A 24,956-nucleotide genomic window follows, 5' to 3' on the forward strand; every position below is an offset into this window, starting at 1 on the left:
TGGAATCTGCGACCGTAGCGGTCGCGCGGTTCCAGACTGTAGCGCCTTTAACCGCTTGGCCACCCCGGCTGGCGAAAACGTCCCGTCAATGGTGGCCCAGCAACTGGCTCGTCACAATACTCTTGATGAACTGTGTTATCGTGTTGATGCTGCATGGGCAGCTGTACCTGTACACGCCATCCAAGCTCTGTTTGACTCAATGCCCAGGCGTATCAAGGCCGTTATTACGGCCAGAGGTGATTGTTCTGAGTACTGATTCTCAGGATCTGTGCACCTAAATTGCGTGAAAATGTAATCACATGTCAGTTCTAGTATAATATATTTGTCCAATGAATACCCGTGCCGGCCGGTGTGGCCGTGCAGTTCTAAGCGCTTCAGTTTGGAACCGCGAGACCGCTACGGTCGCAGGTTCGAATCCTGCCTCGGGCATGGATGTGTGTGATGTCCTTAGGATAGTTAGGTTTAAGTAGTTCTAAGTTCTAGGGGACTGATGACCTGAGTAGTTAAGTCCCATAGTGCTCAGAGCCATTTGAACCTTTTTTTTTTTTTTTTTGAATACACGTTTATCATCTGCATTTCTTCTTGGTGTAGCAATTTCAAAGGCCAGTAGTGTATCATTGGAAGGAGAACGGAAAGAAAATAGTTTTCTGATTTTGAGGAGGTTCGTTTCGATATTAGTGACTCTCCACTTTCAGGAAGATCATCGGATTTGACGAAGATCGTTTCATCGCATTAATCCAAAATGTCTCACTTCACTATACTCGATAACTGGCAGTTGTGATCATTCCACCATCGTGCGATATTTGCATGCTATGGGGAAGGTTAAAAACAGGGTGTATGGGTACGCATGCTCTAAGCCAAAATCACAAAAAATCTGCACCTCTTCTTGCTCGTCATCAATTGTCTCATGAACAACACTGATCATTCCCATCATGTATCGTTACTGGTCACCAGAAATGGTGTCTTGATGCTTACGTAAGGAAACAAAAGGAATGGTATAGCAGAAAGAAAGCAGCAATTCCTCGTAGAAAGACCTGCGCGCATCCAAAAAAGAAAATGTTATGCATTTGGTGGAACAACGACGGTGTGCTGTAATACGAATTGCTTACCCCACGTGTAACCATTTCTGCTGAGATTTATTGTCTTGCAGACGCAGTCTAAGAACAACGACCTGGACGACTGCATGAAGTGATGCCCACTCACATTCGGCTAGACTGACGAAAAATACTATACACGCTCCCACCTTATTCACCCGATCTTGCACCCTCAGATTTTCACCTTTTCCGTTCTCTTTCGAACAATATTCAAGGAACTTCTTCTGCGCATGAAAATGCGCCCCTAACATGGCTTTACGAGCTCGTCGTTTCACAAACACGTTATTTCTATAGTCGAGGAATCGAAAAGTTAGCCCAGCGCTGCCCGACTGTTGTAAACAGAGCAGAAGAACAAGTTATTGATGACTAAAGTCTCTGCTATGTGTATCTGTTGTGTTTATTAAGCTTAGGAAAAGCATATGTTTTGAAAACATAAAACTAAAAGCTTAACTCTCGAACGTATGCATCAACCTAATGAATTGTATGCAATTTCTCTTCTGTTGGACTACGCCAGTATGTTTGATTAGTTCAGTTGCTCCACAAACTAAACTGCATGCACTACTGCAAAGTTAAAATGCCTGAAGAATTAGTTCCTCCAGTGCTAAGTAGCGTATCGACCAGTACGTTTTCTCCATCGAACTCAATCAGCTGCCAGATATTCAGCACTGAAGATCGTTTTGCAAAAGTTCTTTTCCAGGTGTTACGAAGTCTTCCTCTACCTCCTTATCCACCCTATGGTTTCTATAACTGTGCTGGTTTGGTAATTCTTCGATCTGTCATGCGCAGAACATGCCCCACAAACACCAGTCTTCATTCGACAAGGATTTTGTGCAGGCTGCATAGACCACTGTTTCTCAGCACTTCATCATCTAAAGAGTGGCTGAGATAATTCACCTGAAGCACTGCTGGTGCAAAACACTGAACTTTTGTGCTGATTTTACTGCCTTTTTTTAGGTCTTACACACGTATACGGCCTCCGGTAGAATGATAGAGTCTAATTGCCATTTGGATCGCATTCGCTTTAAGACTGCAGAAGTTCTACGTGTCTACATCTGCGTACCGGTTATTACAGATAAAGCTGCCGAGATATGGAAATTAATCAAAAGTTTGTAGTACCTTCTGTTGCACTATAGTTTGAATAGATACATTTCCTCATTTTGTGCACGTTGTGTTTGTCTTACCACTTGTTGTTTTTAGCTCCACAAAACTAGTCATTCCATCCAGCTTGGCAGTCATTAGTTTGGAGTGTTTCTATCAGAAGAACGATGTCACCAGCAAAATTCAGGTCAGTAAGCTTCGAGGCTCATTCCAAACATGCCCCAACTTTTGAGTCGTCGATAGTTTGTCTCACCACAAAATCTATAACTAATACGAAAATGATTGATATACTTGTCTGACGCCTATCAGAATGCTAAAGAAATGGATGTTCCCATCATCTGCTCTTATACAGGAACTCGAGTCCAGATACAGGCTTTGAAAACGTCAGTGAGGTTGTAAGTAGCCTGTTTATATGGCTGTATGTTGCAGCGCTTTAGACTGGATTAATATCACTGACAGCGCTGTACTGGTCTCCGTAAGAGACTCTATGCCTGGAAGGACTAGCAGTTAGCAGTTAATAGTCAGCAGTGATGGAGGTTAGGACCAGTGTTAGCTTGAGCGGACGGTCTGGACGTGTGTCCATCCTGGAGATTTAATACTGGTTGGACATGGATTGTAAAATGTGGGTAATGGAATTATTGACGATTATATAATTTTTGGAACTGGATGTCACGGACGATTATGTAATTTTTTGAGTCGGTTGTCACATGATTAAGGTAAAATTTGCTAAATACATTGTTTGCTCTGTAACCCACATGCCTATTAGTAGTTAGATTCAACAGTGGTTAGAAAGTTTTTATTTATCTGGCTGTGTACTTGCTGTATTTGCTGTAGTTCGTGTCATGAAGATGTTCTCTGAGGTGAGTGACTTATGAAATAAATGGGTTATTGTTCGAATTTCTTCGAATTCACGGCCATCCTTTTGTGTTAATTAACAGTCAGACTGCGTTATCCTTGTGTATTGTGGGTCATAAATGAACAGAAAATCTTTGAGCTGTATTTGTCACGGAAAATTCTGTTGGTCAGTGTTGAATCGATATAGACGCGCGAAGGACAGTACGTCAGTTTCACTCAGCAGTTTAAGAAGGTTCACTTGCATTCATTTTCACTCAGCAGTTTCAAAAATTAAATAAAGAAGATTCAGGGTAATCAGAACTTCCATGCAGGCTTACAATATTCCAAAATAATTCTAATGAATGCTCTCAAAATCAGTTCTAAAATCAACGAAGTTTAGGTGAAGTGGACACCTGAATTTTAACCATTGCTCCACTGCGTTTCGCAGTAATAAAGAGGCTAGACAAAACTATGGCAACACCGTGACAGCTTCATGCATGACCTTAAATGTAAATGCTAGGTAAGTCTGCAGCTAGCGCTGTTGTATTTGATCACGAATGTGGCCTCTGCGAGTCCTCAACACGTTGCAAGGTCAGTCGTGGTCAGAACAGCATTCTGTATAGTTCTGTGTAAGTTAAGTGGAAACCAAGTGAAGTCGTATGTGGGCAAATTATTGGTTCTCGTATAGTGGGTGCCTGCTTAACCAAAGTAGTTGAAATGTTTGGTGTTTCAAGAATCACTACAATCAAGATTTATACGTGGGTTGACTGAAAAGTAATGCCTCCACCTTTTTAACTCTTCAACAGTGGCAGTATTGGTATGCTGCAGATACTGGCTTGATCCATAGCCTCTTCTCTACAGCTCCAGTTGGCGAGAAGCAGTATTTAACGGTTGTGTTGTACAGTGTAAAGTATGGAACCCTACCCAGAGGGTCAGTCAATGCGATTTAAACAACGTGCAGTCATTGAATTCTTGACAGCAAAAGGTGTCATCCCAAAGGAGATTCATCAGAGAATGAAAGCAGTTTATGGTGATTGTGTTGATGTGAGTACTGTTCGTCGTTGGGCAAGTAAGTTTAAAGATATTGAGGCAGGAACATCTGATCTTCGTTACCAAAGAGTTGGACGTCCCGTGACAGCAACCACCAAGTTTAACAAGCAAAATGTCGACAGATTGATTCCGGACGATTGTCGTATCACTCAGAGAGAAATTGCAATCACAATTGGCATTTCACAAGAACTTGTGGGTCTCATTATTGCTTTGCTTGGCCATCAGAAGATCTGTGCACGATCGGTACTCCAGATGCTGACTCCTGAATTGAAACTGCACAGACTTGAAATTTGTCAGGAACTACTCTCGCGTTACGAGAATGAAGGTGACGCCTTCCTCCAATGAATTGTGACAGGAGACGGAACGTGGGCACACCATACTACCCGGAGACGAAACGTTAGTCTATGAAATATCGACAAAAAGACTCGCCCGACGAAAAGAAATTCAAGACGCAGCCGTCAGCTGGAAAAATCATGGCTACAGTGTTCTGGGACGGAGATGGTGTTATCCATGTGATTTCCTTGATCGTCGAAGAACAATAATTCAGAGTGTTACATCACAACTCTGCGAACCCTGAAACGACGGCTAACAAGGGTCCGAAAGGAAAAGGGAAATGTTTTCCTGCAGCGTGACAATGCCAAACCACACAATTCACGTGCCACCACAGCAGAACTTCAGAGACTGAATCTCACCACCGTACAGCGTCCTCCATACAGTCCAGATTTAGCCCCGTCTGACTTCCATCTGTTCCCGATAATGAAAGACGATCTGCGTCGATATCATTAGGCTTCTGATGAAGACACTGAGACAATTGTGAGACTGTGGTTGCGGAAACAGATTGTCGGATTCTTCCGTGACGGCTTCAGAAAACTTGTTCATCGTTGGCAGAAATGCATGCAGTTGGTTGGTGATTATGTGGAAGAGTGAATACTGCTAATTAAAGATCACATTCTAAGGATTATTTCTGCGTTTGATTTATTAAAATATTTCCATCCAAACCGAATTAACGAAGGTGGAGGCATTACTTTTCATTCAACCTTCGTAACTAATTCAGGAAAAGAAGGAAAACGTCATCCACTAAGTCAGAACGCGGATGAAAGTGTGTGCAGCGTTATCGTGACGGACGCTGACTCAAGATGACTGGCACGAAATATAAGAGGGCGACAGCTATAGAAGTCACTATAACCGGATTCGCGAACCCTACCAGCATCAAAACAATATAAAGGGGGCTCCAGAAGCGACGCATTGCATGGAGAGCTGTGATTCCAAAGGCAATCATCCGTGAAGCGGATGCCCATAACACGAGGATGTGATGCCGAAGCCATAAAACGTGTACTGTGGTGCAGGGGAAGAACGTCATTTGGTTGGATGACGCTTGTTCCATACTGTTTCCACCTTCTGGCCGAGTTTACGTCCCAAGAGTGAAATATGCCAGGGGCTCGGTGATGTTTTGGACGGCCACATCGTGGTATTCCATCGGCTCCATGGCTACTCCGCAAGGATGTATAGCCACCAAAGGTTATATGACAATTGTGGCTGATCAAGTCCATCTCATGGTACAATGTTCCCCCATCGTGATGCTGTGTTCCAAGACGACACGGCTCCCGTTCACACAGCTCGCATCTTGCAGTATTGGTTTTGTGAGGACTAGGATGAGTTGTCACGTCTCTCCTGGCCACCATATTCACAGGTTCCCAATATTACTGAGCCTTTGTGGTCTACTTCGTAGAGAAGGGTGAGTGATCGCTATCCACTTCCATCACCATTATCTGAACTTACCATTGTTCTTCAAGAAGAATGGTATTGTAAGTAGGCTGTTTAGGTTTTTATGTTGGTAACGCTACGTAGTGCACTGTGATGTGTGCAATCTGTGGTTGGTTGGCGTTGTTGGAATATTTGCTATTATAGTGTTGGGCAGTTGGATGTGAACAGCGCGTACCGTTGTGCAGTTGGAGGTGAGCCGCCAGCAGTGGTGGATGTGGGGAGAGAGATGGCAGAATGTTGAGACCGGGCGATCCGGATGTGTGTCCGCCAGAAAAAAGGAAATTTGTAAGACTGGATGTCATGAACTGATATATATATATATATATATATATATATATATATATATATATATATATGTCTATTGTGACTTTTGAACATTATTAATGTAAATACACTGTTTATATATATATATATATATATATTGTTATTAATGTAAATACAATTTTTGTTCTCTATCAACATCTTTCATTTGCTGACTATGCCTATCAGTAGTTAGTGCCTTCCGTAGTTAGAATCTTTTATTTAGCTGGCAGTATTGGCGCTCGCTGTATTGCAGTAGTTCGAGTAACGAAGATTTTTGTGAGGTAAGTGATTCATGAAAGGTATAGGTTATTGTTAGTCAGGGCCATTTTTTTGTAGGGATTATTGAAAGTCAGATTAGGTTGCGCTAAAAATATTGTGTGTCAGTTTATTGATGATCAGAATAAGAAAAGAGAGAAATGTCTGAGTACGTTCAGTTTTACTCATCTGTCTTTCTATCAAATAACGTAGAAGTTTACCAGCACAGTAATTTATAATTTTCCAAAGGGGGCGTTTCAGTATAAAATTCCCTTGAAACCCATACAGGACCTGTATTTATCCATTCCGAGACGACGGGAAGCTGTTTTGAATGCCAACGGTTTTCCTACACCATATGAGGCATGGCAACGTGTTTTTGGCGTTACAATATTTTTTTCCAGTTCCTGTATTTCTTAAATGCAGGATGGCCCGCTTCGAAAGCCAGCCTGTTCTTTCCCTAGCCAACGAACTACAGCTCGTTGTATCCTTTTTAGAAGAACGAGGTAAAATACTTTGCCTGTCACCAAGAGAACATAATACCTTGTAACAATCTTATAAAAAAGAGAATGGGATGGATTTGATGTTGTGAACTAAAACTGAACTGAACTGGTTTCCTATTCTTTGTAACCCGTGTGTGTCTGTGTTGTAATGCTGAACAACGTAATTTGTTTAATTACGAAAATGCTATCTGATAAAATGAGTTTCCAAAGGTCTGAAAGTGTACAAATGTGTTGCAATCAGCTCCAGTCAAATTAATTAGAAAACTTAAAATTGTAAACTAAATAAGCTGCCCTGTGAAAACAGTATTGTGCAGTGCAGTGAACAACGCTACAGTGCGTGACGTCACACTCCGTGACGTGCAGTTGTAACACACAAGACGGACAACATAAAGTTCTACATAAAATCTACTACTACTACTACTACGACGTGATCAGGCCCAGTGGACCGCACACATCTACAAGTTTCCTCCTCCACTGTATTCTGTCCATTGCTGCTATCCGCCATCCGTCACATCTATTGACACTTGATTTAAATCTTCATGGAGTCCATTCCTCCAGCGCATCGTGGGTCTTCCTGGTGGTCTCTTTCCTGTAGGTGTGAAATCCAGGAGCTTCCGAGGCCATCTGTGATCCTCCATCCGGGTCACATGGCCGGCCCACTGCATTCGTTTGTCTTTGACAGTTCCTGCTATGTTGGGCTGCTGGTATGGTTCCTCAAACTCTTCGTCGTATCTGATCCTCCATTGCCCTGTATCTGCATCCAGAACCGGACCGAAGATCTTCCGAAGCACTTTTTTCTCAAAAACAAGGAGCTTATGGAAGTCCTGTTTCCGGACACTCCAAGTCTCACAGCCATATAGAACAACAGGCTGGATCAGGGTTTTGTACAGTAGAATCTTGAACTGTCTGGAGAGATATCTGGACCGAAGCAGTTGTGCTAGGCTGCGGTAAGATCGGTTTCCTGCTTGTATTCTGGCATTCATCTCTGCTTCAGATGACGAGTTCTCAGTGAAAACTGCCCCTAGATATTTGAATTCTTGCACTCTCTTGTAGGACTGGTCCCCAACCTGCAGTGCTGTAGATTTTGAAAAGATACGAACGGGTACCCAAAAACCCGAAATTATTTTTTAAAAGCTATATATTTTCGAATTGCTTACAAAACAACCTCATACGAGGTATTACTCAAAATACTCTCCATTACAACTGATACATTTGGCCCAGCGAAACATTTTTTGTAGTCATCTTTAGAAATGGTTCACAGCCCCTTCCTCGTTTTCTTCTTGACTTCATGAGTATTGTCAAATCCGGGTCCTGTCACGCCCCTTTTTACGCATGGGAATAAGGAAAAGTCGTTCGGAGCCAGATGAGTAACGTGTGTGGGGCAGCGGAATCGTGCCATTTTCAGCCAAAAACTGTCTGACAGAGATGGCTAAGTGTGCAGGTGCATTGTCGTGGTGGAAGAGCCAGTCTCCTCTCTGTCGCAAATCGGGTCTTTTTTGACGAACAATGTCGCATAACCTTCTTACAACTTTGTAAAACGATCTGTGTGCACAGCCCTCGTATTGTTCTTCTGTATTTTTGCCTATTAGGGCAGTTGATGGACGTCCAGAACGAGGTTTGTCATCAGAGAACATGTCGCTATTTTTTAATCGAGCAAACCAATCGTACACTTGAGTTTTTCCCACAGCTTCATTTTGGTAAACTGTTTTCAACTTTAAAACAGTTTCAACCATTTTAACCGAGTAGAGGATAAAATTTCGCATCTGCACGTTGTTCACTTAAAATTGCCATCATAAAAAACGAAACAAGAACAAAACAGCGCTAGCAAAAACAGTTACTGCAGATGGACAGAACAATCCTGGTCGACAACGCAGGCGGCTCAGAACTGGCAATGGGTTGCGCTGAGCACGACTAGCGGCAGAAATGCATACTACACAAATTCCGCCTACGGCAATATTATTCCGTTTTTCTTTTTGTTTTTTGTTGTTTTTTTTTGAGGGGGGGGGGCGGTGGGCGGGGGAGGGTACCATACACAAATAACCAAAATGTTTCTACAAATTATGACTTGTATATTTACGTGCGCAAACAGACTAAAGAAAATTCCAAACATTAGACGGTACACACGCAAATGTAACATTACACTGTAAGAATGAGTCTATCTGGTAAAGTAAATGAAATCTGAACTGATCTTTACTTAAACTGAACCTGATAATGATTTTGAAATGCAACGCCTAACTATGAACGATCTTACTATCCTCTCTCTCTCAACAGGACTCAGAAGGCAAGCGACCGCCTTGTCATCTTCAGCCGAATGTGTCACTGGATGCGGACATGGACGGGCGTGAGGTCAGCACACCGCTCTCCTGGTCGTTGTCAGATTTCGTGACCGAAGTCGCTACTTTTCATTCAAATAGCTCCTCAGCTGGATGCACAAGGATTGAGTGCAACCCGCTTGCCAACAGCTCTCGGCAGACCTGAACGGTCATCCGTCCAAGTACTGGCCAAGCCCGACAGCCCTTAACCTCGGTGATCTGACGGGAACCGGTGTTACCACTGTGACAAGGCCGTTGACGTAATGTAAAACTGGCTCTAACAAATTTTTATAGTTTACTTGTGGCAACGGGAAGTCGGTACTGCTGGAAAGTGATGAACATTAAAAACACAGCTCTGCAGCGAACCAGTTAAAAAGGATAGATGGCCTTGCTCAGTGCAGTGCAAGAATATGCAACTATTGTAAGCACATTAAACTTTGGCTTTAGCCTCTGTTTACCGCAAAATGCACTGCGGCGAGACGCAATTGAGAATACCAATTTTTGTTAGCAGGCGGAGGAAGATATTGCAGTTACTAAATGATTAAAAAGAGACTGGCATTCAAATACTATAAAAAACCATTCTTTTTATAAAAAATGTGACTCTGCCACTAAATGAGTTAAATGAATGGTAAAGGAGTGATAAATCTGTAACTTCTGAGTGCAACCTATGTGAATAATAATTTTACTTAATCACGTCTCGACAGTTGAACTAATTGACCCAAACCAACAAATAAAAAACACCAAAAATTTGTTTTTCAAACACATCGTGAATTACGCGCAAGCAAGCTCTGCAGAGAGAACATTACCTGAAAATCTTCATGCCTCCCAAATCGAGGTTTCCCAAATCATACTTCCAAATAGCGACATCCTCTGAATTTGTACCTTTGTAAGCTGTAGCTTAACCACTACCCGAGTCACTCACTTCTAACAATGCTGTTAAGAACCAAAGATCACACAACTTCAAGTCAAAAGTTACACGGATGTAACATAACGCCTATCGAAGACTTTTGTTTGAAAAACATCTAGTCTACAAACATAAAGTATGACACATCGAATGAAAATATAGAGCTCATATCATTCTCCTTAGTACCACAACAAGCTAGACACTTCACAACCTTTACAATTTGTGCCTTTGCTTAGATTTTCTTTCTTCGGTAATTTGACGATGATGACACGCCTTAAGTCATCTGGAACTTACCTTGTTTGCCGACAGGTTCAAATGGTTCAAATGGCTCTGAGCACTACGCGATTTAGCTTCGGAGGTCATCAGTCGCCTAGAACTTAGAACTAATTAAACCTAACTAACCTAAGGACATCACACACATCCATGCTCGAGGCAGGATTCGAACCTGCGACCGTAGCGGTCGCTCGGATCCAGACTGTAGCGCCCAGAACCGCACGGCCACTCCGGCCGGCTGCCGACAGGTATTGGACAGTTTACTGACGTGGTGAATTAAGCCCGAAACTTCATATTTGAGAATTGGGGTTGAGATTTGATCCAAACCAGCCCGGATCAAAAAGAGGAGTACTGGGCGTTGTATTATCAACACGATCCCTTAAATTTTTTCTACAGCTACGGAAACAACAAGAAAAATTAAGCTATCCGGAAGTGACTGTTATGAACGTAAACGTGCTTGCAAGACTACTTACAAATACAAAATATGTTCCAGCAGTAATAAATAAAGCTTTGTACAGGGAATAACAAAAGTCTACCGTCATAGTTTCAGGAAATATCCCTCTCACGTGAAAGAAGAAAATATATGGACTTGGAGCCGGTAACGCTTTATGTCCATGTAAGGTCTCAGGTTCTAGAACTATTCACCACATTAATCACCTACTTTGAAACCAAGTCTCAACCGTGAACAGCTCATTTTCACTAAAGTGAAGGTTGACACATTGTTGAAAGAACTTTTCGCAGAAGTGTATCGATACAGGAAAATCTGACGCTGACAGTGCAGGCACACGCTGCTCACGGTACAGATACAGCAGTTCCTGATGCATCTCTCTCGTGACAGTCCGCGAGTAATAGGCTTAAACGTTCCATGTTGCCTTAGACGCTGATCAGTTGCTTCAAAAGTCGTCCTGTCGGGCACATTCGTTCTCGAAATGTATCTCGATACAAATGTTGAGCTCCACGGCCATTACCATCTGCTAATCCGCACGTCATACGGACATCTCCCCAACTACGCATCTGAGTGTACGTTCACTGTACTACGACGGTCACTCCAAAAGAAACGCACGCTATTATTTTTTAATCCATCTTTTATTCTACATGTTTGAAAGTTTTACAGTGCGTAGATACATCCTTTAGGAACAATATTTTCATTTCTCCACATAATTTCCATCCCTCTCAACTGCCTTACGCCATGTTGGAACCAGCGCCTGTATACCCTCACGGTAAAATTCTGGACCAACCTGTTGGAGCCACTGTTTGGCAGCGTGCACAAGGGAGTCATCATCTTCAAACCTTGTTCCACGAAGAGAGTCTTTCAGTTTCCCTAAGAGATGATAGTCACATGGAGCCGGGTCAACACTGTTTCAGTGTTGTCCATCCGAATTTCGTTATCGCTTCCATGGTTTTTGACTGACATGTGGCCGTGCATTGCCGTGCAACAGCAAAACATTCTGCTTTTGCAGATGTGGTCGAACACGACTCAGTCTAGCTTGAAGTTTCTTTAGCGTCGTCATCAATTTTTGGTGGTTCCACTTGGCAAGATGTTCACAAGCAAGAGTCCTTCGGAATCGAAAAACGCCGTAGCCATAACTTTTCCAGCAGAAGGTGTGGTATTGAATTTTTTTTTTCTCTTGGGTGAATTTGCATGATGCCACTCCATTGATTGCCTCTTCACCTCTGGTGATAAATGATGGCGCCATGTTTCATCACCTGTCACAATTCTTCCAAGAAATTCATCTCCACCATACTCGTACTGTTCCAAAAGTTCGGTGCATACCGTTTTTCTTGTTTCTTTGAGAACCACTGTCAACATCCTGGGAACCCACCTGGCACAAACCTTTTTTAACGCCAACACTTCAAGTATTCTGCAATCACCTCCTTCCCCTATCCCAACGTAGCGTGACAATTCGTTCATTGTGATGCGTCTTTCAGCAGCCACCAATTCGTTAACACTCTGAACATTGTCTGGAGTGTGTGCAGTACGAGGCCTGCCGCTGCGAGGACAATCCTCAATATTGCCGTAGCCGCTTTCATCACGTAACCTGCTTGCTCACCGACTAACTGTACTGCGATCGATATCAGAATCTCCATGCACCTTTTTCAACCTTCTGCGGATGTTTCCCACTGTCACGTTTTCACAGCAAAGGAATTCTATGACAGCACGTTGCTTCTGACGAACGTCAAGTGTAGCGGCCATCTTGAAGACATGCTGTGACGGCGCCACTCATGGGAACAGGTTGAACTAAGTTTGAAAACAAGCGGGAAGGATGTATCTACACACTGTAAAACTTTCACACATGCAGAATGAAAACTATATTTGTTATAAAATATTGTGCATATTTTTTGGAGTGACCCTAGTATAACAGAATACAAGTCTGCGATGAACACCAATCAGTTGATGCTCCGTGCTTCATGATATCAGAGCATGTCAAAGCAAGCAGTAAAGTGAGTCGCAGGTCAAGATCACTCATTTTGAATTGGAACAACAAATACTGGTGGTAAAACTATGAATTACAATGTACTGTACATTCTAACCAAAGGTTCAAAAAAATGTTCAAATGTGTGTGGAATCTTACGAAAATTAACTGCTAAGGTCATCAGTCCCTAAGCTTAAACACTACTTTAACCTAAACTATCCTAAGGACAAACACAAAGACCCGTGCCCGAGGGAGGACTCGAACCTCCGCCGGGACCAGCCGCACAGTCCAAGACTGCAGTGCCTTAGACCGCTCGGCTAACCAGAGGTAACCAATTCGATATTTTGAACATTTCATGTAAGAAAACGTTTCATGTGATGTTGTTACGTTTTGTTTGTGCATATCTCCATGAGTAACGTGATTATACAGTGACAAAAGTCATGGGATACCTCCTAAAATCGTGTTGGACCGGCTTAGAGCGACAACTCGACGTGGCATGGACTCAACAAGTCCCTGGAAGTCGCCTGCAGAAATATTGAGCCATGTTGCCTCTATAACCTTCCATACTTGCGAAAATGCTGTCGGTGCAGAAATTTGTGCACGAACTGACCTCTCGATTATGCCTCATAAATGTTCGATAGGATTCATGTCGGGCGATCTGGGTGGCGGAACCAATCGCTCGAATTGTCCAGAATCATCTTCAAATCAATCGTGAGCAACTGTGACTCGGTGACATGGCGCATTGTCATCCACAATACACTACTGGCCATTAAAATTGCTACACCACGAAGATGACATGCTACAGATGCGAAATTTAACCGACAGCAAAAACATCCTGTTATACCCAAATGATTAGCTTTTCAGAGCATTCACACAAGGTTGGCGCCGGTGGCGACACCTACAACGTGCTGACATGAGGAAAGATTCCAACCGATTTATCATACACAAACAGCAGTTGACCAGCTTTACCTGGTGAAACGTTGTTGTGATGCCTCGTGTAAGGAGGATAAATGCGTACCATCACGTTTCCGACTTTGATAAAGGTCGGATTGTAGCCTATCGCGATTACGGTTTATCGTATCGCGACGTTGCTGCTCGCTTTGGTCGAGATCCAATGACTGTTAGCAGAATATGGAACCGGTGGGTTCAGAAGAGTAATACGGAACGCCGTGCTGGATGTCAACGGCCTCGTATCACTAGCAGTCGGGATGACAGGCATCTTATCCGCATGGCTGTAACGGATCGTGCAGCCACGTCTCGATCCATGAGTCAACAGATGGGGACGTTTGCAAGACAACAATTATCTGCACGAACACTTCGATGACGTTTGCAGCAGCATAGACTATCAGCTCGGAGACCATGGTTGCGGCTACCCTTGACGCTGCATCACAGACAGGAGCGCCTGCGATTGTATACTCAACGACGAACCTGGGTGCTCGAATGGCGAAACGTCATTTTTTCGTATGAATCCAGGTTCTGTTTACAGCATCATGATGGTCGCATCCGTTTTTAGCGTCGTCGCGGTGAACGCACATCGGAAGCGTGTATTCATATCACCCTGCGTGATGGTATGGGGTCCCGGTCACCTCTTGTTCGCATTGGCGGCACTTTGAACAGTTGACGTTACATTTCAGATGTGTTACGACCCGTGGCTCTATCCTTCATACGATCCCTGCGAAAACCTACATTTCAGCAGGATAATGCACGACCGCATGTTGCAGGTCCTGTACGGTCCTTTCTGGATACATAAAATGTTCGACTGCTGCCCTGGCCAACGCTTTCTCCAGATATCTCACCAACTGAAAACGTCTGGTCAATGGTGGCCGAGCAACTGGCTCGTCACAATACGCCAGTCACTACTCTTGATGAACTGTGGTATCGTGTTGAAACTGCATGGCCAGCTGTACCTGTACACTCCATCCAGGCTCTGTTTGACTCAATGCCCAGGCGTATCAAGGGCGTTATTACGGCCAGAGGTGGTTGTTCTGGGTACTGATTCCCCAGGATCTGTGCACCCAAACTGAGTGAAAATGTAATCACATACCAGTTTTAGTATAATACACTCCTGGAAATGGAAAAAAGAACACATTGACACCGGTGTGTCAGACCCACCATACTTGCTCCGGACACTGCGAGAGGGCTGTACAAGCAATGATCACACGCACGGCACAGCGGACACACCAGGAACCGCGGTGTTGGCCGTCGAATGGCGCTAGCTGCGCAGCATTTGTGCACCGCCGCCGTCAGTGTCAGCCAGTTTGCCGTGGCATACGGAGCTCCATCGCAGTCTTTAACACTGGTAGCATGCCGCGACAGCGTGGACGTGAACCGTATGTGCAGTTGACGGACTTTGAGCGAGGGCGTATAGTGGGCATGCGGGAGGCCGGGTGGACGTACCGCCGAATTGCTCAACACGTGGGGCGTGAGGTCTCCACAGTACATCGATGTTGTCGCCAGTGGTCGGCGGAAGGTGCACGTGCCCGTCGACCTGGGACCCGACCGCAGCGACGCACGGATGCACGCCAAGACCGTAGGATCCTACGCAGTGCCGTAGGGGACCGCACCGCCACTTTCCAGCAAATTAGGGACACTGTTGCTCCTGGGGTATCGGCAAGGACCATTCGCAACCGTCTCCATGAAGCTGGGCTACGGTCCTGCACACTGTTAGGCCGTCTTCCGCTCACGCCCCAACATCGTGCAGCCCGCCTCCAGTGGTGTCGCGACAGGCGTGAATGGAGGGACGAATGGAGACGTGTCGTCTTCAGCGATGAGAGTCGCTTCTGCCTTGGTGCCAATGATGGTCGTATGCGTGTTTGGCGCCGTGCAGGTGAGCGCCACAATCAGGACTGCATACGACCGAGGCACACAGGGCCAACACCCGGCATCATGGTGTGGGGAGCGATCTCCTACACTGGCCGTACACCACTGGTGATCGTCGAGGGGACACTGAATAGTGCACGGTACATCCAAACCGTCATCGAACCCATCGTTCTACCATTCCTAGACCGGCAAGGGAACTTGCTGTTCCAACAGTACAATGCACGTCCGCATGTATCCCGTGCCACCCAACGTGCTCTAGAAGGTGTAAGTCAACTACCCTGGCCAGCAAGATCTCCGGATCTGTCCCCCATTGAGCATGTTTGGGACTGGATGAAGCGTCGTCTCACGCGGTCTGCACGTCCAGCACGAACGCTGGTCCAACCGAGGCGCCGGGTGGAAATGGCATGGCAAGCCGTTTCACAGGACTACATCCAGCATCTCTACGATCGTCTCCATGGGAGAATAGCAGCCTGCATTGCTGCGAAAGGTGGATATACACTGTACTAGTGCCGACATTGTGCATGCTCTGTTGCCTGTGTCTATGTGCCTGTGGTTCTGTCAGTGTGATCATGTGATGTATCTGACCCCAGGAATGTGTCAATAAAGTTTCCCCTTCCTGGGACAATGAATTCACGGTGTTCTTATTTCAATTTCCAGGAGTGTATATTTGACCAATGAATACCCGTTTATAATGGGCATTTAGTTCTTGGTGTAGCAATTTTAATGGCCAGTAGTGTAATTCCATCTTTGTTTCCGAACGTAACGTCCATGAATGGCTACAAATGGTCTCCAAATAACCGAAGATCCAGAGCTCTCAGTCCATTCTGCTTGAACGCAGCCCACATCATTACAGAGCCACCACCAGCTTTCACAGTGCTTCGCTGACAAGTTGCGTCCATGGCCTCATGGGGTCTGTGCCACACACGAGCCCTACCATCTGCTCTTACCAACCGGAATCTGGACTCATCTAACCATACCACTGTTTGCGAGCCAGCTAGGGTCCAACCGATATGGCCACGAGCCCATGAGTGGTGCTGCAGGCGATGTCATGCTGTTAGCAAAGGCACTCGAGTCGGTTGTCTGCTGCTATGGCCCTTTAACGCCACCTGTCCTAACGGATATGTACGTCGTACGCCTCACACTGATTTCTGTGGCTGTTTCATGCAATGGTGCTTGTCTGTGAGCACTGACATTTCTATGCAAACCCTGCAGCTATGGGTTTTTAACTGAAGGCCGTCGGCCACCGCGTTGTCTTTAATGAGAGGTAATGCCCGAAATGTGGTATTTTCGGCACACTCTTGACATTGTGGATCTCGGAATACTGAATCCCTAATGATTTCAGAAATGGAATGTCCCATGCGTCTGTCTGCGACTACCACTCCGAGTTCAGAGTCTTTTAATTCCCATCGTGCGGCCATAATCACGTCGGAAACTTTTTCACATGAATCAGCTGAGTACAAATGACAGCTCCGTCAAAGCACTGCTCTTTTATGCCTTGCATACGCGATACTACCGCCATCTAAGTGTGTGCATATAGCTGTCCCATGACTTGTTGTCACGCCAGTGTAAAGAGAAGTAGAAAATGAGCCACAAAATGGAAATAAAGCATTTCCGGACCAATACGCAAATAACACGTTTTTTTCTCTGTGTGTGAGGTAATGTACTATTTTTCCTGGGTGGACTTGGGTTAAAAGAAATGTAAACTAAATATTACGATAAATTTTATAAATAATCGACAAGTACGCCAAAGAAGAAGAGCTAGAACTACAATGGACATGTTATTCCATGGACTCTTGCGCTTCTATGTATGAACTACCTTTCCTTTGTCATTGACTTATCTTATCTGCTTGGATTCGGACCTAAGAGGACGTTCTTGTGTAAAGCTCATCTTGCTGTACCAGTTGATAATGTAAGTTGTACTTAAAACCCGAAAAATGTAATGGTTATTTCGTCAAAATAATTTTGTGTATGTGGTCAATCTATTGTTAGTCTGATAACTAAACTGCCTTAAGTAGATACAGGCCTTAACAAAGAATTTTCATTGTTAGGCACCATCTCAGAAAAATCTTTAACATTTTTCTTTTAGTTCATCTACGAGACGTGCCGTCGGTTAGGACAATTAACTCTATTTCAGATCGAACGAGACCGGACGCAACTACCAGCAATTTAACAATTTTACTTTCAGATTTTCTTTATATAACGAGATAACATCCCAGGCAGAAAACGTCTGGTCACGTGATTTCAGTTCCATTATAGGATTTCATTTGTAGATGCTATTCTTGTTATGTTGGGGAATCGAGACGAAACCACAACATTAAGTTACGTACTGCAGTAGTGTACATCGAACAGACTTGGCAAATATTCTCTAGAATAAATAAGAAAAGGACAATTAATTATAGACGATTACGTAACTACCCTGAGAACTGAGCTAGTTTACTGAGTGCTTATACACGTCTAGCTAAATTAAACAACATATTACACTGTTAATAATATTCCTACATTAGTTATTTCTCTTTTATGCTGAGCCATTGCATTAATGTGTATTTCTTTTTTGTATAAGTCACGGCTCATATTTTGTTTTATTACATTACACTAATAGTCAAAAAACAAATAAAATTTTTTATTTTATTAGATTACAGAATGTTTCGTGAAAGTGTGGCCATACCTTTTTGTTATACCCTGTATCTTTTAATTACGGCGTTCAAAAGGCGATGTTATTTATAAACTAAGAACAGTATTTTATAGCTAGCACGAGTGTCGTTCTGTGCCTTAACATGTGGCACCATTTCATAATAACGTATCGTCAGCAATGTTAGAAGTCTTAACAACTTGAAATGGTGGAGCATCAAACGCAAAAAGAGAGGAAAAAGACAGACAAAAATTTTGTAGCTGCACCAGCCCTTGGCTTGCACGTGTCCTGATGGTGCCGGATTCATTTCACCTGGCACGAGGGAGATGTTGCGGATCCGCTTCGCTGCGCCTTAATAGAAACCTGCTGCGGTCAGGAGTCGTATCGGCGTGGCTGCAGACGCGGATGTCTGGGATGTTGGCGTAACGCATCGGCCGGGGAGCGGAGGAGTGTGTACCGGCGAGATTGGATGGCCGTGGGCGCGCCGCTGTTAACAGGCCCCTGCTCCCCGCTCCGACTGCCGAATGTCTGCTCGCTGTCGACGTCTCGGCCGCGTTATTAGCGCGTCGGCGGCGGACGCCTCGGTAGAGGGTCTCGGTACGCGAGCTACCAAATTGCGAACGCGTCTGACCTGATTCTGCCTCTGTGATTTCAGAACATCGTCGCCGAATCCCATCCGTATTCATATTTCATTTCAGTAGAGAATAGTTTGACAATTACCTTTGTAGGGGACCTGCAGCTTTTATTGACCTATGTGTAACAGACTGACGGAAAAAAAATCGTAGCACCAAGGAGTTGTGCGACATAGAAGAAAGTCGGTAGGCGTCTTTCTACATCTGAAAGAGGATGTCTACTCAAATTTCGCTGCACTCGCATAAGACTGGCGCCAGTAGCGTGATGAGTTTATGCTAATCAAGAATACCTTCAAGGTGACAACGAAGCCATTATCTTCACCTCACTGAGTTTGAACGAGGTAGTGTAATAGCGCTACAGGAGCTGAATGACCTTTCTGCGATATTGCCGGAAGACTTGGCAGGAATGTAGCCACTGTACAGGACTGCTGGCAGTAGTGGTAAAGAGAAAGTACGAGCTCCGGAAGTCCAACCACTGAGAGGGAGGCCATCGTGTTCGGCGTATACTCTGGAGCATCGTGCAGCGTCGGCAGCAGCAATTTGAGCAGAGCTGGCAACACAGTGACACAACGAAGTTTACAAATCGGTTATTTCAAGAACAGCTCCGAGCCAGAGGCCGTCTAGCGTGGATTCGACTGGTCCCAAACCACCGCCATTTGCGACTTCAGCAGTGTCAAGCGAGAGCTCATTAGAGGACAGGGTGGAGGTCTGTTGCCTCGGTACCAGTGATGGCCTTGCGTTGTTTATGAAGAGGACAGTTAAGGGCTTGCAACCAACCTGTCTGCGTGCTAGACACACTTGACCTACACCTTGGGTTATGTTCTGATGTGCGATTTCATATCACACAGGAACACTTTCGTGGTTGTCGCACGCACACTGCCTGCAAATTTGTACATCAGTCTGCTGATTCGACCTGCTATGCTGCCATTAATGGATATCATTCGAGCGGGTGTTTTCCAACAGGACAAAGCTCGCCCACATACCGCTGTTGTAAACCGACATGCTCTACAGAGTGTCGACATGTTGTCTTGACCTGCTCAGATCTGTCTCCAGTCGAGTACATATGGGATATCGGTGGACGACAACTTTAGCGTCACCCACAAAGAGCACTTAACCGTCCATTTATTGACCGACCAAGCACGACAGGCATGAAACTGCAACATATAAACTGACATCCGGTACCTGTAGAACATAATATGTGCCAATTTGCATTCTTACATGCAGCGTTCTGGAGTTTATACCGGTTATTAATGTACCAGCATTCCACATTTGTAACGGTTTATCTCGCGCTTACATTAACCTGTGATCTTGCTGTGTTAATCACTTAAATATGTTACCTAGGCAAATGTATTCCCGAAATCTCATTAAAAAAAACTATACTCCGCCCTAAAAGGTTACGATGTCGAATGGTACCGACCGGCCATCATTTCATCCTCAGCCCACAGGCGCGCCGGCCGCGGTGGTCGAGCGTTCTACGCGCTTCAGCCCGGAACCGCGCGACTGCTACGGTCGCAGGTTCGAATCTTGCCTCGGGCATGGATATGTGTGATGTCCTTAGATTAGTTAGGTTTAAGTAGTTCTAGGGGACTGATGACCTCAGATGTTAAGTCCCATAGTGCTCAGAGCCATTTGAGCCACTTGAACCCACAGGCGTCGCTGCATGCGGATACGGACGGGCAACTGTACACTACTCTCTCTGCCGTAAGTCAGTTTATGAAATCTCGTTACTCTAGATCAATTCTTTGTTGTCGTTGCAATTTTTGCCACCAGTGCTCATATATGCTAGATCTCATAAGCAGTATTCCATATTTAATTCATCCGATTTCATATGGCTCCGCAGTAGTACCCCACTTTGGGCAGAGCAGGAGCGGCTGATGTAATTTTCAGTGGCGGGATCTTGCCCACGTAGCAACTAGGTGACATCGGACTGCGTTTTAGTTTCTCACTGGCTGAGATGAGACATGCCGTTTAAGGAAACGAAAGGGCACTACTGTGGACTGGTCGAGATGATTTTTAGCGTCGGGAAGCTCCAAGAACTCAGTTGCGCGTTGAGGGCAGTCGAGTGCGGGCGTTCGACGGTACCCCATACTGCAACGCGGGAGACCGCGGTTCTGTTCCCCACTGGGGAGCAATGTTCAACCCTCACCTTACGTTTTTAACACTCGCTAGGGTATTTATTTGTTCTAGACTGACCGTACACGTGAGGTTGCCGTCTGGAAGGGTGCAAGACCGTCAAGATTTGAATATACACTGAGGTGATAAAAATCATGAGATATCGGTATGCAAACATACAGGTTTCAGCATATCGCTTACGCAAGGTATAATAGGGCAGTGCTTTGGCGGAGCTGTAATCCTTACTCAGGTGGTTCACGTGAAGAGGTTCCCGACGTGATTATGACCACACTACGGGAATTGACAGGCTTTCAACGCGGAAAGGTAGTTGCAGCTACATGCTTGGGACATTCGAAAATCGTTAGGGAATTCAATATACCGAGATCGACTGTGACCTGAACGTGCCGAGAATACCAAATTTCAAGAATTATCTGTCACCACATACAATGCAGTGACCGAAGGCCTTCACTTAACGACGGAGAGCTGCGGCGTTTGCGTAGAGTTGTTGAAGCTAACAGAGAAGCAACACTGCGTGGAATAACCTCAGATACCAATGTGATATGTAAAACGAACATATTCTTTAGGACAGTGTGGCGAAAATTGGCGGTAATGGGATATGGTAGCAAACGAGTTCCTTTGCTAACAGCACGACATCGCCTGCATCTCTCCTGGGCTCGTGACCACATCAGTTGGACCCTAGCCCACTGAAAAACTGTGGCCTGGTCAAATGACTCTCGATTTCAGTTGGCAAGAGCTGATGGTAAGCTCCACGAAGTCACGCACCCAAGTTGTCACTCTGCAGCTGGTGTTGGCTTTGTAAAGAAGTGGGTTGTGTTTACAAGGAATGCAGTGGAGCCTCTGGTCAAACTCAACCAGTCATTGACTGGAAGTGGTTAAGTTCGGCTGCCTGGAGACCATTTGCAGCCATTCACCATGCGCCATGTTACCGGGCCACAGTTGATCGCGATTGGTTTGAGGAATGTTCTGAAAAATTCGAGAAAATTATTTGGCCACTAAGATCACCCGACATGACAACTCGAGCGAATGAGTTGGCCACCTATAAAGAACGACATGAATTCCATGGAACGTTTATGGGATATAATCCAGAGGTCAGATCGTGTACAAAATCCTGCACCGCAACACTTTCGAAATTATGGAAGGGTGTAGAAGCAGTATGGCCCAGTATTTCTGCAGGGGACTTTGCTTCAGTCCATGCCACGTCGAGTTGCTGCGCTACACTGTGCGAAAGGAGATCAGACACGATATTAGGAGGTATGGTATGACTTCTGTCACCTCAGTATGCTTCACTGTTGTATGAAACGGGCTTCATTTTAGGTAAGTACACGTGCAGGAAAGCAAGAATCGACCATACGGTGCCGCAGCAGCTATTGCTTCTACTTAGTATGAGGTCCGAAGTTTGAGTAAACGGAAGTTTAGGCATAGAGATGATACTGGTAAAACACGAGAGGAATAGTAGTAGTAAAGTAATACACTTCGTCCACAGAGGAATTTTACTTATACACGGTTCAGTAACCGCCTATGTTCGATTCAACATGCAATAAAGAACCAACAGATGGCTGGTGGCAGTACTAACACTGGAGGGTAAATAAAACATGTCGGGGGATCCGCAAAACGGTGCAGTCGTAATGCGGAAACGGAACGATTTATCTGATTTTCAAAAGGGCATGATTATTGGCTTTTGGGGGAAGGGTGGAAGATTTTCCGAAACAGCTAAGTTTGTTCGTGTGTTGCTGTGGTTAAAGTATACCGTGCTTGGTAAAACGGCCTATCGAAAACTGATGCTGAAGCAACTGTGGTGCACCACGGGCCATAGATGAGAAAGCTGAACGACGGCTACGGAGATGTGTACGGGCTAATAGAAGTGGAACTACGATAATGATCGTAGCGGACGAAATGAATTAAAATTTGTGCTGCTGCCGGGACTCGAACTCGTGTCTTCTTGCTTGCTAGGCAGAAATGCTAACCATTATACCACCGCATTGTTGCACGAATTACATGAGTACCCTCCCCAACACAAACTTCAATTCATTTTCCCTTATACATTGTCACTACTGACGGGGCTCTCGGATATTGGCAAGCACCCCAACATTGGTCGTAATGGGACGTCCTTGTACCATTGGTGCCCTCTATAGATCTTATAATGCTGGAGTTCTTGCCAATAATGGAGAGCCCTGGCAGTAGTGACAATATGTAAGGGAAAATGAAGTTTGTGTTGGGGAGGGTACTTGGCTTAGGTAATTCGTGCAGCAGTGTTGACCATAGTCCTCCGGTGGTGTATTGGTTAGCATTTCTGCCTAGCAAGCACGCAGACCCGGGTTCGAGTCCCGGCCGCAACACGAATTTTAGTTCATTTCGTCTGTTTCGTTTATTATCGTGGATAATAAAAAACTCTTAGGAAAAAATTTAATTATAGGAAGTGGAGCTGTTGAGCATCTGACCGCCCAAATGATGTAAGGGGCTAAAAACAACGTCCCCTCAAACTTCCAGCGAACGTTTCTGTGTATGGACCTCTGCAGCAGGTGCCTGGTTCATCCACCCATGCTGACTGCTGTTCATTGCCGACGAAGGCTGGAATTTGCTCGAACAGTATCGCAAGTGAACGTGACAGGTTGATTTTTCAGATGAATTACGTTTTATGCTCTATCGGATAGATGGCCCTTGGCGTATGCGGCGTGATCCGTCTGAAAGCAGACACCCTGTAATAATCTTCGGAAGGGTCCAGACCGAGGGAGGGAGTGTTATGGTCTGCGGAACGTTTTCATGGCATTTCCTGGGTGATCTCGTCATTATGTAAGGCACAATGCACGAACACATGTGTGCATCTTTCCTTTGGGAGCAGTTTGCTTTTCCTTAGCTCGATCGTATCTACCAACTGGAGAATGCAATGGATCAGACAGCTCGCAGTGTACAAGCATGGGTAAGGAAGGGTTTACCATTCTCCATTGGTCGCTAAATTCCCTCGTATCAAATCCAATTGAGAATCTGTGGGATCACTTCGATCTGGCCTTCGCATCATGGATCCTGAACCGAGATACGTAACTGTGGCACAGGTTCAACATCCCTGTCAGTACCTTCCAGAACATCACTGACTCTCTTTCTGCACATCTCGTAGCGGTCCGCCCTGGAGAATGTGGTTATTCAGCCTTTTGACATGTGGTTACGCTGATCTGACTAGACAGTGTAGAACACTTTTAAAAGTAGCAGTGAATGAAAAGAGCTGCCGTAATGTTTGATTTTTACTCGAGCTCGGTTGCTGAAAATGGTAACATCCGGTTTGCGAAGTGCGTGATAGAATATATGAGGATGGTTGTAAACATCACTTAGGGATTAGGCCTTAAGCCTGTTCCAGCTGGCCGACTGATGCCTACAAGGCAGCTCGGATAGGATCAATGATTGTGGGACAAGTGTCAGCATGTCGCCGATCCCTCCTGCTACTAGGTGAATCCTGATGGTGCCGCCGCTTCTTTAATCAAGCAGCTCCTCATCTAGTCTCACGAGAACGAGACTGTGTGGAGCTCGTTCCAGACGTCCCTACCTCAGGAAAATCATTGGGAGGTATAAGGAATAGAATCTGGGCCCATCTGCACCAAAGGCAGTGACGCTAATCATTTTTGTCTTTCTTCTGATCTGTTTTTTCGTCGTTTCTCTTCTGCAATTTCGGCTGATTTCACGTGACATCTCTGAAATCTCTTCGGTGCAAACTTTCCTCAGTTCTTTTAGTACTGGGGGTAATAAAAGAATACCTTGACTGAACTCGTTGAGCTCCTCTGTCATTCGGCTACCTATCATATGCTTTATAGAGACAAGGATGCAACACCACGACTAGGATAATTCAGACATCAAGACGATTGTCTTCCGTAGCTCTACATCATGACAAAAACAATACACAAAAGGACAGAAAAAGCTTGGAAGTACGTGGCAATGGTCACGTTCTCTCCACG

Source organism: Schistocerca piceifrons, chromosome 7 (assembly GCF_021461385.2).
Source record: "Schistocerca piceifrons isolate TAMUIC-IGC-003096 chromosome 7, iqSchPice1.1, whole genome shotgun sequence".
NCBI classification, from domain to species: domain Eukaryota; kingdom Metazoa; phylum Arthropoda; class Insecta; order Orthoptera; family Acrididae; genus Schistocerca; species Schistocerca piceifrons.